Raw genomic sequence first — 12,193 nt, forward strand, 5'->3', positions numbered from 1 at the left:
GTTTACTAAACCACGCAAGGCCACCTTGCGTGGCATTGCATGTCTTAATAAATCTAGAGTAACCCATGGCAGCGCAAGTCGCTGCCTTGCGTTACTGTTTGCCGGGAAGGCGTTCCATGGGTAGGGAGTGGGTGATCTTAGGCATCCACCCATGCTCTTTCATGCATTCCCAGATTTACTAAGAGTAGTAAACCTGGGAACGCGTACGCCTTCCCAACTGAGGAGCAACAAGGAGAAATATCTTTGTTTCTCTACGTTTTATCCTCAAGTTGTCCTGCTGAGTTGCGTAAAAGGTGAGTAAATCTTCCCCTTCCTCGGGTCCATTTGAAAAGACCCTCTTTACTTAAATGTACCAAATTACGATTAGAAAGACCGTTTGAAAAGCTCAGTTTATAAAAGAAAGCCCCAAAAGAGGTGATTGCAAATACAAGTCAAGTGAGAATCTGGCAACCATCAAATATCCAAGAAAAGAAGTTTAAAATGCTGTACTCTCTTAAACTGAAACAAGAAGCTAACCACTCAGTTTGAGTTTCCTTCGTCCAGTTCTTCGTAAAAGAAGAGAGGAACGTTCATCAATAGCAGACAGCAGCTGCACAAATGCAACACTGTCCACTGGCTTCGCGCTCAGAAGAAAACACTACAACTCTTCCTCGTGGTTAGCGAAGACCAGACACTTTCGAACACATTCCCTCAGTTAAAAACTATAGAAATGATCCCTGAAAGTATAGTCTTGCCTGAACCACTTCCAGCTCACACAGACAGAAAAAGTGGAAACCCTTCTTACCTACAGTAAGCACCTGTTGGGCATCAAGTCAAAAAACATATAAATATATAGATAAGACCACAAAATAGCATTCAGCAGATGCGCGTGCATTTCTGTGCAAGAAAGAGTTCTCCCTAGAACTCGGGTGACACAATGCTTTAAAAATTTGCATATCAGAAATCAGCCACCAATCAAATTCAGCCTGCCTTTTCCCGGCCCTGTCTCACACACAGACACACACACACACACACAGGTTACCTGTTGGCTGCCCCTGAAACAGACAGAGGACTACAGTATGAAAGTTAAAGTTCAAACAGGTAAAGAAACGGCAGCCATACTTTCCTTTCCTGCTCTCGTTTACCGCAACAAACACATTTTAACTTGTTTAAAAAGTAAGAGAAACAGTTGGTAAACTCACAAAAAAGACAGTCTACCGTTACTTCCAGAGCTTTCGGCACTGCACTAAATGACAATTATTACCATTTCAAGATGGCTACGCATTATCAGACTGCACGAAGTGGGTGCATTTTACTGGAGATCGGACAGAATCACCAGAGCGCTTACTCTGTTCAAGTAAAGCAGCACACACTTGCCCTCTGAGTTCACATCATACTGTGCTGAAAGTGTAGGTGGTGAAAACACTGGGAATTATTCTTGTTCACAGCCTTCATTTTGAAGCTCAAGCCAAGACATGGATTTCTCTGGTAGTTTCATCCTCAGATATCTTGGTGAGATGTTCAACTTCCTGACGCAAATCGATTTACATGTTAAGAGGCAGAGCATTAATTAGCACTCATTTGGACTACTGCAATGCCTTACACAAGGGAAAATGGGGAAAACTTGAAACAAAACGGCAGGTTCCACAGGATTTTGCAGGAAGACAGTTTTCAATCAGAATATTTGGTTCAGATTATGACCTTTCAATGTGCCGAAAGCGTGATACTGATTGCTAGTGAATGAGAAACGACCTGGTAGGTTTGCAAGTATGGAAACAAAAGGTGTAGCAAGCAACCTACCTTTACATTTTGAAAAGTTGCACCACAGATCAAATGTATGGCAATGTCTTCAATCAGTCTCCCCAAACAAAGTAACTCTCCCCCAGTTCACGTGTAAGACCCTTACAAGGCGATGGCATTCCGCAGGAACCACGGGTTACAACGGAACCTACCACTTTCAGATGAGCTCTGAATACCTGGACATCAAAGAAAGCCTTCACATCAGCAACACCTTGTCCTACCAGCCGCTTTGAACATATGCAGCTTTTCCAGGCCCCATGACTTTTAGGCATCTCTGTATTATAGAAGTATCCAAAACACGGTTTATTTTTCTTGTACAGAAGATTCCGTTCACCGGGGAGTGAATCCTTGTCGGGACAATTTTGATCCTAGTATTCTTCAGAATAGGAACCGAACATTTCAGTGAATGTATCCGTCATCCAGCCCTTCCTCAAATGAAGAAAGGAACAGCCATCAACAAAAGACAGTTGTTTCATAAATACAACTCTGCCCTTCCTTTCCAGATCAGGGCTTTTCTGCAACAACTCTCTGACACTTACAAACACTGGGGCAGATTTACGACATTTTGGCGCAGGGCAGCACAGCAAGTCACATTGCTGTGCCCTGTGTCAAAGAAAACGGGCAATAATGTGTTATATGTATGCAATACTGTCCTTTTCCACTGCGCTGGAGCCATTTTGACTGCCTAGAGCCAGCGCCGGCAACCTTGCACCATGGTGCAAAGTTGTCTGCGTTGTAGGCAAAATTGTTTTTGTGAAGGAAGAGGCACCTTCCTACACAAAAACAATCTTGGGAGGCTTTTCCCTTTTCCTATGCGTGCTGCAAAACGCAGCACACATAGAAAGGGGAAACAACAAAGAGAAATAAAGATATTTCTCCTCACTGACCCTCCCCTGGGGAGGGGTAAGGTGTTGGTGCATTCCCAGATTTACATGGCTCTGTAAATTTGGGGATGCGTCTAACAACATGGGTGTTGCGTTGGAACACACACTGCAAAGCCCTTGGATCGCCTCCCTAATGCAGAGTAAGCCAGCGCACCGCTTTACAATGCCTTGCCTTAATCACTATCTACGGGACTATTCAAAGCCACGCCAAGTGGCTTTGCGTGATCTCCTAGATATGGTTAAAAGGTCTGACCGCTGTTGCGTCACTAGAAGTCACGCAACTGCAGTGCAAGCCTCTCTTAAATATGCCCCACTAGTTCCAGTTTCTTTCTTCAGAAACTTTTTATAACGCTATGCCACTCTGTTCCAGTGGCACAGGAAGATGTCACAACAGCATTTTTGCTGCCATCTGGCTTAGCTCTCAGATGGTAAGTGATACAGACTTTAAAAACTGCTGCTGTGGTCTATGCCGCTAACTAAAGTATTGCTTCAGCACGACAGGCTCAAGTTGAAGGCGAAAAACAGTCCACATCCCCTCTTCCAGCAGGCTAGAGGGTACCACAATTTAGTCTTACTTTGTTTTTTGTTTTTATATTTACTTATCTATTTATTTCATTATTTTAAAAAAGGACATTGCTGGGAAGGCAGTCGGGCTACGCTCCTGGCTCCTATAAAGCCAAGATTAGGCAAAGTTTTGAAGCACTCAACTGGCCTGCCGCCAGAGCGGAACCTTCTCCAATTCACGCTCTGCCGCCAACCCACCCACCTCGTTTCCCCGGCATTGGGGCATGTTTGAACTCCAAAATGGCGGCCTCCGGGGTTCCACACATTGCAGCTTTACCATTTTCAAGGTACAGGGATTATTCTACTGTTTAAAAGCTGCTGGCATTCCGATTTTCTTCATGAGGCTATCAATCTTGCAGTGTTCTAATATAGCATACGAGAACATTATTAGGGGCCCAAAGGGATCATTAAACGTCTTCTGTTGAGAGTTATTGACAAAAGCGAGGGGACAGGGCATTTAACTAATGTGACAGCAGAGGAACGACGCCTATGCTGACAGCTCAACATTTCGTTCAATGAGGTAAGAATGCTTTAAATTAAACAGGAAAGCCAAAAAAACGACATTTGCTAGAATATTAGACCAGATGGCTTATTCCAACCATTATTTGATTGTTGCAACTTCACTGTCCCCAATGAATCTTAAAAAATTCCAATGTCCTAAGACATCTAGCCCTTGATGTACTAGAGGTTGTGCGAGCGTTCCTGGGAAGCTGAATGATTTTCTGCTGCGCCTACAGGCTTTTATGGTAAGTAATCAGATGCAATCCTTTACGCTTACGTTACTTTGTGCTATGCGACTCCCCGTGCAACACCTTAGCAAATACCCAAGACGGCGTTCTTTGTCCTCATCGGTCTAAGATCCTCAACAGCCTTATACATTTTAGGACCTGTGACCAGGGTGTTACTCTTGGTTTTAGTCTAAAAAGACTAACTAGCATTAGAAAGCCCCTTTTCCCCACGTCAATTCGACAGGGCGATAAGCCACTGAGCGGCACTAATTGTGTGGAAGATGTCTAAACTCTAAAAATAGATCAAACATAGAGGCCCAGATTTATGAAACGCTTGCGTTATCACAGCGTAAGGCAACACCAGGGCATCAGTGAGGTTTACTAAACCACGCAAGGCCACCTTGTGTGGCATTGCATGTCTTAATAAATCTAGAGCAACCCATGGCAGCGCAAGTCGCTGCCTTGCGTTACTGTTTGCCGGGAAGGCGTTCCATGGGTAGGGAGTGGGTGATCTTAGGCATCCACCCATGCTCTTTCATGCATTCCCAGATTTACTAAGAGTAGTAAACCTGGGAACGCGTACGCCTTCCCAACTGAGGAGCAACAAGGAGAAATATCTTTGTTTCTCTACGTTTTATCCTCAAGTTGTCCTGCTGAGTTGCGTAAAAGGTGAGTAAATCTTCCCCTTCCCCGGGTCCATTTGAAAAGACCCTCTTTACTTAAATGTACCAAATTACGATTAGAAAGACCGTTTGAAAAGCTCAGTTTATAAAAGAAAGCCCCCAAAAAGCTCAAAAGAGGTGATTGCAAATACAAGTCAAGTGAGAATCTGGCAACCATCAAATATCCAAGAAAAGAAGTTTAAAATGCTGTACTCTCTTAAACTGAAACAAGAAGCTAACCACTCAGTTTGTGTTTCCTTCCTCCAGTTCTTCGTAAAAGAAGAGAGGAACGTTCATCAATAGCAGACAGCAGCTGCACAAATGCAACACTGTCCACTGGCTTCGCGCTCAGAAGAAAACACTACAACTCTTCCTCGTGGTTAGCGAAGACCAGACACTTTCGAACACATTTCCTCAGTTCAAAACTATAGAAATGATCCCTGAAAGTATAGTCTTGCCTGAACCACTTCCAGCTCACACAGACAGAAAAAGTGGAAACCCTTCTTACCTACAGTAAGCACCTGTTGGGCATCAAGTCAAAAAACATATAAATATATAGATAAGACCACAAAATAGCATTCAGCAGATGCGCGTGCATTTCTGTGCAAGAAAGAGTTCTCCCTAGAACTCGGGTGACACAATGCTTTAAAAATTTGCATATCAGAAATCAGCCACCAATCAAATTCAGCCTGCCTTTTCCCGGCCCTGTCTCACACACAGACACACACACACACACAGGTTACCTGTTGGCTGCCCCTGAAACAGACAGAGGACTACAGTATGAAAGTTAAAGTTCAAACAGGTAAAGAAACGGCAGCCATACTTTCCTTTCCTGCTCTCGTTTACCGCAACAAACACATTTTAACTTGTTTAAAAAGTAAGAGAAACAGTTGGTAAACTCACAAAAAAGACAGTCTACCGTTACTTCCAGAGCTTTCGGCACTGCACTAAATGACAATTATTACCATTTCAAGATGGCTACGCATTATCAGACTGCACGAAGTGGGTGCATTTTACTGGAGATCGGACAGAATCACCAGAGCGCTTACTCTGTTCAAGTAAAGCAGCACACACTTGCCCTCTGAGTTCACATCATACTGTGCTGAAAGTGTAGGTGGTGAAAACACTGGGAATTATTCTTGTTCACAGCCTTCATTTTGAAGCTCAAGCCAAGACATGGATTTCTCTGGTAGTTTCATCCTCAGATATCTTGGTGAGATGTTCAACTTCCTGACGCAAATCGATTTACATGTTAAGAGGCAGAGCATTAATTAGCACTCATTTGGACTACTGCAATGCCTTACACAAGGGAAAATGGGGAAAACTTGAAACAAAACGGCAGGTTCCACAGGATTTTGCAGGAAGACAGTTTTCAATCAGAATATTTGGTTCAGATTATGACCTTTCAATGTGCCGAAAGCGTGATACTGATTGCTAGTGAATGAGAAACGACCTGGTAGGTTTGCAAGTATGGAAACAAAAGGTGTAGCAAGCAACCTACCTTTACATTTTGAAAAGTTGCACCACAGATCAAATGTATGGCAATGTCTTCAATCAGTCTCCCCAAACAAAGTAACTCTCCCCCAGTTCACGTGTAAGACCCTTACAAGGCGATGGCATTCCGCAGGAACCACGGGTTACAACGGAACCTACCACTTTCAGATGAGCTCTGAATACCTGGACATCAAAGAAAGCCTTCACATCAGCAACACCTTGTCCTACCAGCCGCTTTGAACATATGCAGCTTTTCCAGGCCCCATGACTTTTAGGCATCTCTGTATTATAGAAGTATCCAAAACACGGTTTATTTTTCTTGTACAGAAGATTCCGTTCACCGGGGAGTGAATCCTTGTCGGGACAATTTTGATCCTAGTATTCTTCAGAATAGGAACCGAACATTTCAGTGAATGTATCCGTCATCCAGCCCTTCCTCAAATGAAGAAAGGAACAGCCATCAACAAAAGACAGTTGTTTCATAAATACAACTCTGCCCTTCCTTTCCAGATCAGGGCTTTTCTGCAACAACTCTCTGACACTTACAAACACTGGGGCAGATTTACGACATTTTGGCGCAGGGCAGCACAGCAAGTCACATTGCTGTGCCCTGTGTCAAAGAAAACGGGCAATAATGTGTTATATGTATGCAATACTGTCCTTTTCCACTGCGCTGGAGCCATTTTGACTGCCTAGAGCCAGCGCCGGCAACCTTGCACCATGGTGCAAAGTTGTCTGCGTTGTAGGCAAAATTGTTTTTGTGAAGGAAGAGGCACCTTCCTACACAAAAACAATCTTGGGAGGCTTTTCCCTTTTCCTATGCGTGCTGCAAAACGCAGCACACATAGAAAGGGGAAACAACAAAGAGAAATAAAGATATTTCTCCTCACTGACCCTCCCCTGGGGAGGGGTAAGGTGTTGGTGCATTCCCAGATTTACATGGCTCTGTAAATTTGGGGATGCGTCTAACAACATGGGTGTTGCGTTGGAACACACACTGCAAAGCCCTTGGATCGCCTCCCTAATGCAGAGTAAGCCAGCGCACCGCTTTACAATGCCTTGCCTTAATCACTATCTACGGGACTATTCAAAGCCACGCCAAGTGGCTTTGCGTGATCTCCTAGATATGGTTAAAAGGTCTGACCGCTGTTGCGTCACTAGAAGTCACGCAACTGCAGTGCAAGCCTCTCTTAAATATGCCCCACTAGTTCCAGTTTCTTTCTTCAGAAACTTTTTATAACGCTATGCCACTCTGTTCCAGTGGCACAGGAAGATGTCACAACAGCATTTTTGCTGCCATCTGGCTTAGCTCTCAGATGGTAAGTGATACAGACTTTAAAAACTGCTGCTGTGGTCTATGCCGCTAACTAAAGTATTGCTTCAGCACGACAGGCTCAAGTTGAAGGCGAAAAACAGTCCACATCCCCTCTTCCAGCAGGCTAGAGGGTACCACAATTTAGTCTTACTTTGTTTTTTGTTTTTATATTTACTTATCTATTTATTTCATTATTTTAAAAAAGGACATTGCTGGGAAGGCAGTCGGGCTACGCTCCTGGCTCCTATAAAGCCAAGATTAGGCAAAGTTTTGAAGCACTCAACTGGCCTGCCGCCAGAGCGGAACCTTCTCCAATTCACGCTCTGCCGCCAACCCACCCACCTCGTTTCCCCGGCATTGGGGCATGTTTGAACTCCAAAATGGCGGCCTCCGGGGTTCCACACATTGCAGCTTTACCATTTTCAAGGTACAGGGATTATTCTACTGTTTAAAAGCTGCTGGCATTCCGATTTTCTTCATGAGGCTATCAATCTTGCAGTGTTCTAATATAGCATACGAGAACATTATTAGGGGCCCAAAGGGATCATTAAACGTCTTCTGTTGAGAGTTATTGACAAAAGCGAGGGGACAGGGCATTTAACTAATGTGACAGCAGAGGAACGACGCCTATGCTGACAGCTCAACATTTCGTTCAATGAGGTAAGAATGCTTTAAATTAAACAGGAAAGCCAAAAAAACGACATTTGCTAGAATATTAGACCAGATGGCTTATTCCAACCATTATTTGATTGTTGCAACTTCACTGTCCCCAATGAATCTTAAAAAATTCCAATGTCCTAAGACATCTAGCCCTTGATGTACTAGAGGTTGTGCGAGCGTTCCTGGGAAGCTGAATGATTTTCTGCTGCGCCTACAGGCTTTTATGGTAAGTAATCAGATGCAATCCTTTACGCTTACGTTACTTTGTGCTATGCGACTCCCCGTGCAACACCTTAGCAAATACCCAAGACGGCGTTCTTTGTCCTCATCGGTCTAAGATCCTCAACAGCCTTATACATTTTAGGACCTGTGACCAGGGTGTTACTCTTGGTTTTAGTCTAAAAAGACTAACTAGCATTAGAAAGCCCCTTTTCCCCACGTCAATTCGACAGGGCGATAAGCCACTGAGCGGCACTAATTGTGTGGAAGATGTCTAAACTCTAAAAATAGATCAAACATAGAGGCCCAGATTTATGAAACGCTTGCGTTATCACAGCGTAAGGCAACACCAGGGCATCAGTGAGGTTTACTAAACCACGCAAGGCCACCTTGCGTGGCATTGCATGTCTTAATAAATCTAGAGTAACCCATGGCAGCGCAAGTCGCTGCCTTGCGTTACTGTTTGCCGGGAAGGCGTTCCATGGGTAGGGAGTGGGTGATCTTAGGCATCCACCCATGCTCTTTCATGCATTCCCAGATTTACTAAGAGTAGTAAACCTGGGAACGCGTACGCCTTCCCAACTGAGGAGCAACAAGGAGAAATATCTTTGTTTCTCTACGTTTTATCCTCAAGTTGTCCTGCTGAGTTGCGTAAAAGGTGAGTAAATCTTCCCCTTCCTCGGATCCATTTGAAAAGACCCTCTTTACTTAAATGTACCAAATTACGATTAGAAAGACCGTTTGAAAAACTCAGTTTATAAAAGAAAGCCCCAAAAAAGCCCAAAAGAGGTGATTGCAAATACAAGTCAAGTGAGAATCTGGCAACCATCAAATATCCAAGAAAAGAAGTTTAAAATGCTGTACTCTCTTGTCCAGTTCTTCGTAAAAGAAGAGAGAAACGTTGATCAATAGCAGACAGCAGCTGCACAAATGCAACACTGTCCACTGGCTTCGCGCTCAGAAGAAAACACTACAACTCTTCCTCGTGGTTAGCGAAGACCAGACACTTTCGAACACATTTCCTCAGTTAAAAACTATAGAAATGATCCCTGAAAGTATAGTCTTGCCTGAACCACTTCCAGCTCACACAGACAGAAAAAGTGGAAACCCTTCTTACCTACAGTAAGCACCTGTTGGGCATCAAGTCAAAAAACATATAAATATATAGATAAGACCACAAAATAGCATTCAGCAGATGCGCGTGCATTTCTGTGCAAGAAAGAGTTCTCCCTAGAACTCGGGTGACACAATGCTTTAAAAATTTGCATATCAGAAATCAGCCATCAATCAAATTCAGCCTGCCTTTTCCCGGCCCTGTCTCACACACAGACACACACACACACACACAGGTTACCTGTTGGCTGCCCCTGAAACAGACAGAGGACTACAGTATGAAAGTTAAAGTTCAAACAGGTAAAGAAACGGCAGCCATACTTTCCTTTCCTGCTCTCGTTTACCGCAACAAACACATTTTAACTTGTTTAAAAAGTAAGAGAAACAGTTGGTAAACTCACAAAAAAGACAGTCTACCGTTACTTCCAGAGCTTTCGGCACTGCACTAAATGACAATTATTACCATTTCAAGATGGCTACGCATTATCAGACTGCACGAAGTGGGTGCATTTTACTGGAGATCGGACAGAATCACCAGAGCGCTTACTCTGTTCAAGTAAAGCAGCACACACTTGCCCTCTGAGTTCACATCATACTGTGCTGAAAGTGTAGGTGGTGAAAACACTGGGAATTATTCTTGTTCACAGCCTTCATTTTGAAGCTCAAGCCAAGACATGGATTTCTCTGGTAGTTTCATCCTCAGATATCTTGGTGAGATGTTCAACTTCCTGACGCAAATCGATTTACATGTTAAGAGGCAGAGCATTAATTAGCACTCATTTGGACTACTGCAATGCCTTACACAAGGGAAAATGGGGAAAACTTGAAACAAAACGGCAGGTTCCACAGGATTTTGCAGGAAGACAGTTTTCAATCAGAATATTTGGTTCAGATTATGACCTTTCAATGTGCCGAAAGCGTGATACTGATTGCTAGTGAATGAGAAACGACCTGGTAGGTTTGCAAGTATGGAAACAAAAGGTGTAGCAAGCAACCTACCTTTACATTTTGAAAAGTTGCACCACAGATCAAATGTATGGCAATGTCTTCAATCAGTCTCCCCAAACAAAGTAACTCTCCCCCAGTTCACGTGTAAGACCCTTACAAGGCGATGGCATTCCGCAGGAACCACGGGTTACAACGGAACCTACCACTTTCAGATGAGCTCTGAATACCTGGACATCAAAGAAAGCCTTCACATCAGCAACACCTTGTCCTACCAGCCGCTTTGAACATATGCAGCTTTTCCAGGCCCCATGACTTTTAGGCATCTCTGTATTATAGAAGTATCCAAAACACGGTTTATTTTTCTTGTACAGAAGATTCCGTTCACCGGGGAGTGAATCCTTGTCGGGACAATTTTGATCCTAGTATTCTTCAGAATAGGAACCGAACATTTCAGTGAATGTATCCGTCATCCAGCCCTTCCTCAAATGAAGAAAGGAACAGCCATCAACAAAAGACAGTTGTTTCATAAATACAACTCTGCCCTTCCTTTCCAGATCAGGGCTTTTCTGCAACAACTCTCTGACACTTACAAACACTGGGGCAGATTTACGACATTTTGGCGCAGGGCAGCACAGCAAGTCACATTGCTGTGCCCTGTGTCAAAGAAAACGGGCAATAATGTGTTATATGTATGCAATACTGTCCTTTTCCACTGCGCTGGAGCCATTTTGACTGCCTAGAGCCAGCGCCGGCAACCTTGCACCATGGTGCAAAGTTGTCTGCGTTGTAGGCAAAATTGTTTTTGTGAAGGAAGAGGCACCTTCCTACACAAAAACAATCTTGGGAGGCTTTTCCCTTTTCCTATGCGTGCTGCAAAACGCAACACACATAGAAAGGGGAAACAACAAAGAGAAATAAAGATATTTCTCCTCACTGACCCTCCCCTGGGGAGGGGTAAGGTGTTGGTGCATTCCCAGATTTACATGGCTCTGTAAATTTGGGGATGCGTCTAACAACATGGGTGTTGCGTTGGAACACACACTGCAAAGCCCTTGGATCACCTCCCTAATGCAGAGTAAGCCAGCGCACCGCTTTACAATGCCTTGCCTTAATCACTATCTACGGGACTATTCAAAGCCACGCCAAGTGGCTTTGCGTGATCTCCTAGATATGGTTAAAAGGTCTGACCGCTGTTGCGTCACTAGAAGTCACGCAACTGCAGTGCAAGCCTCTCTTAAATATGCCCCACTAGTTCCAGTTTCTTTCTTCAGAAACTTTTTATAACGCTATGCCACTCTGTTCCAGTGGCACAGGAAGATGTCACAACAGCATTTTTGCTGCCATCTGGCTTAGCTCTCAGATGGTAAGTGATACAGACTTTAAAAACTGCTGCTGTGGTCTATGCCGCTAACTAAAGTATTGCTTCAGCACGACAGGCTCAAGTTGAAGGCGAAAAACAGTCCACATCCCCTCTTCCAGCAGGCTAGAGGGTACCACAATTTAGTCTTACTTTGTTTTTTGTTTTTATATTTACTTATCTATTTATTTCATTATTTTAAAAAAGGACATTGCTGGGAAGGCAGTCGGGCTACGCTCCTGGCTCCTATAAAGCCAAGATTAGGCAAAGTTTTGAAGCACTCAACTGGCCTGCCGCCAGAGCGGAACCTTCTCCAATTCACGCTCTGCCGCCAACCCACCCACCTCGTTTCCCCGGCATTGGGGCATGTTTGAACTCCAAAATGGCGGCCTCCGGGGTTCCACACATTGCAGCTTTACCATTTTCAAGGTACAGGGATTATTCTACTGTTTAAAAGCTGCTGGCATTCC

At 44.0% G+C, this 12,193-nt stretch overlaps 2 non-coding genes and 1 pseudogene across 2 annotated transcripts; all 3 read right to left on the reverse strand.

The window, feature by feature from the left end:
- Nucleotides 1-514: 514 nt before the first annotated feature.
- Nucleotides 515-732, reverse strand: LOC138286177 (small nucleolar RNA U3). The gene has a single exon (XR_011201867.1). It is a non-coding gene; the product is annotated as a small nucleolar RNA U3 (small nucleolar RNA).
- A 4,123-nt stretch (nucleotides 733-4,855) lies between these two features.
- LOC138286142 (small nucleolar RNA U3) lies at nucleotides 4,856-5,073 on the reverse strand. The gene has a single exon (XR_011201835.1). It is a non-coding gene; the product is annotated as a small nucleolar RNA U3 (small nucleolar RNA).
- A 4,090-nt stretch (nucleotides 5,074-9,163) lies between these two features.
- LOC138286187 (small nucleolar RNA U3) lies at nucleotides 9,164-9,370 on the reverse strand (annotated as a pseudogene).
- Between the last annotated feature and the right edge of the window lie 2,823 nt (nucleotides 9,371-12,193).

The sequence above is a fragment of the Pleurodeles waltl genome, chromosome 3_1 (genome assembly GCF_031143425.1).
Source record: "Pleurodeles waltl isolate 20211129_DDA chromosome 3_1, aPleWal1.hap1.20221129, whole genome shotgun sequence".
Lineage (NCBI taxonomy): Eukaryota > Metazoa > Chordata > Amphibia > Caudata > Salamandridae > Pleurodeles > Pleurodeles waltl.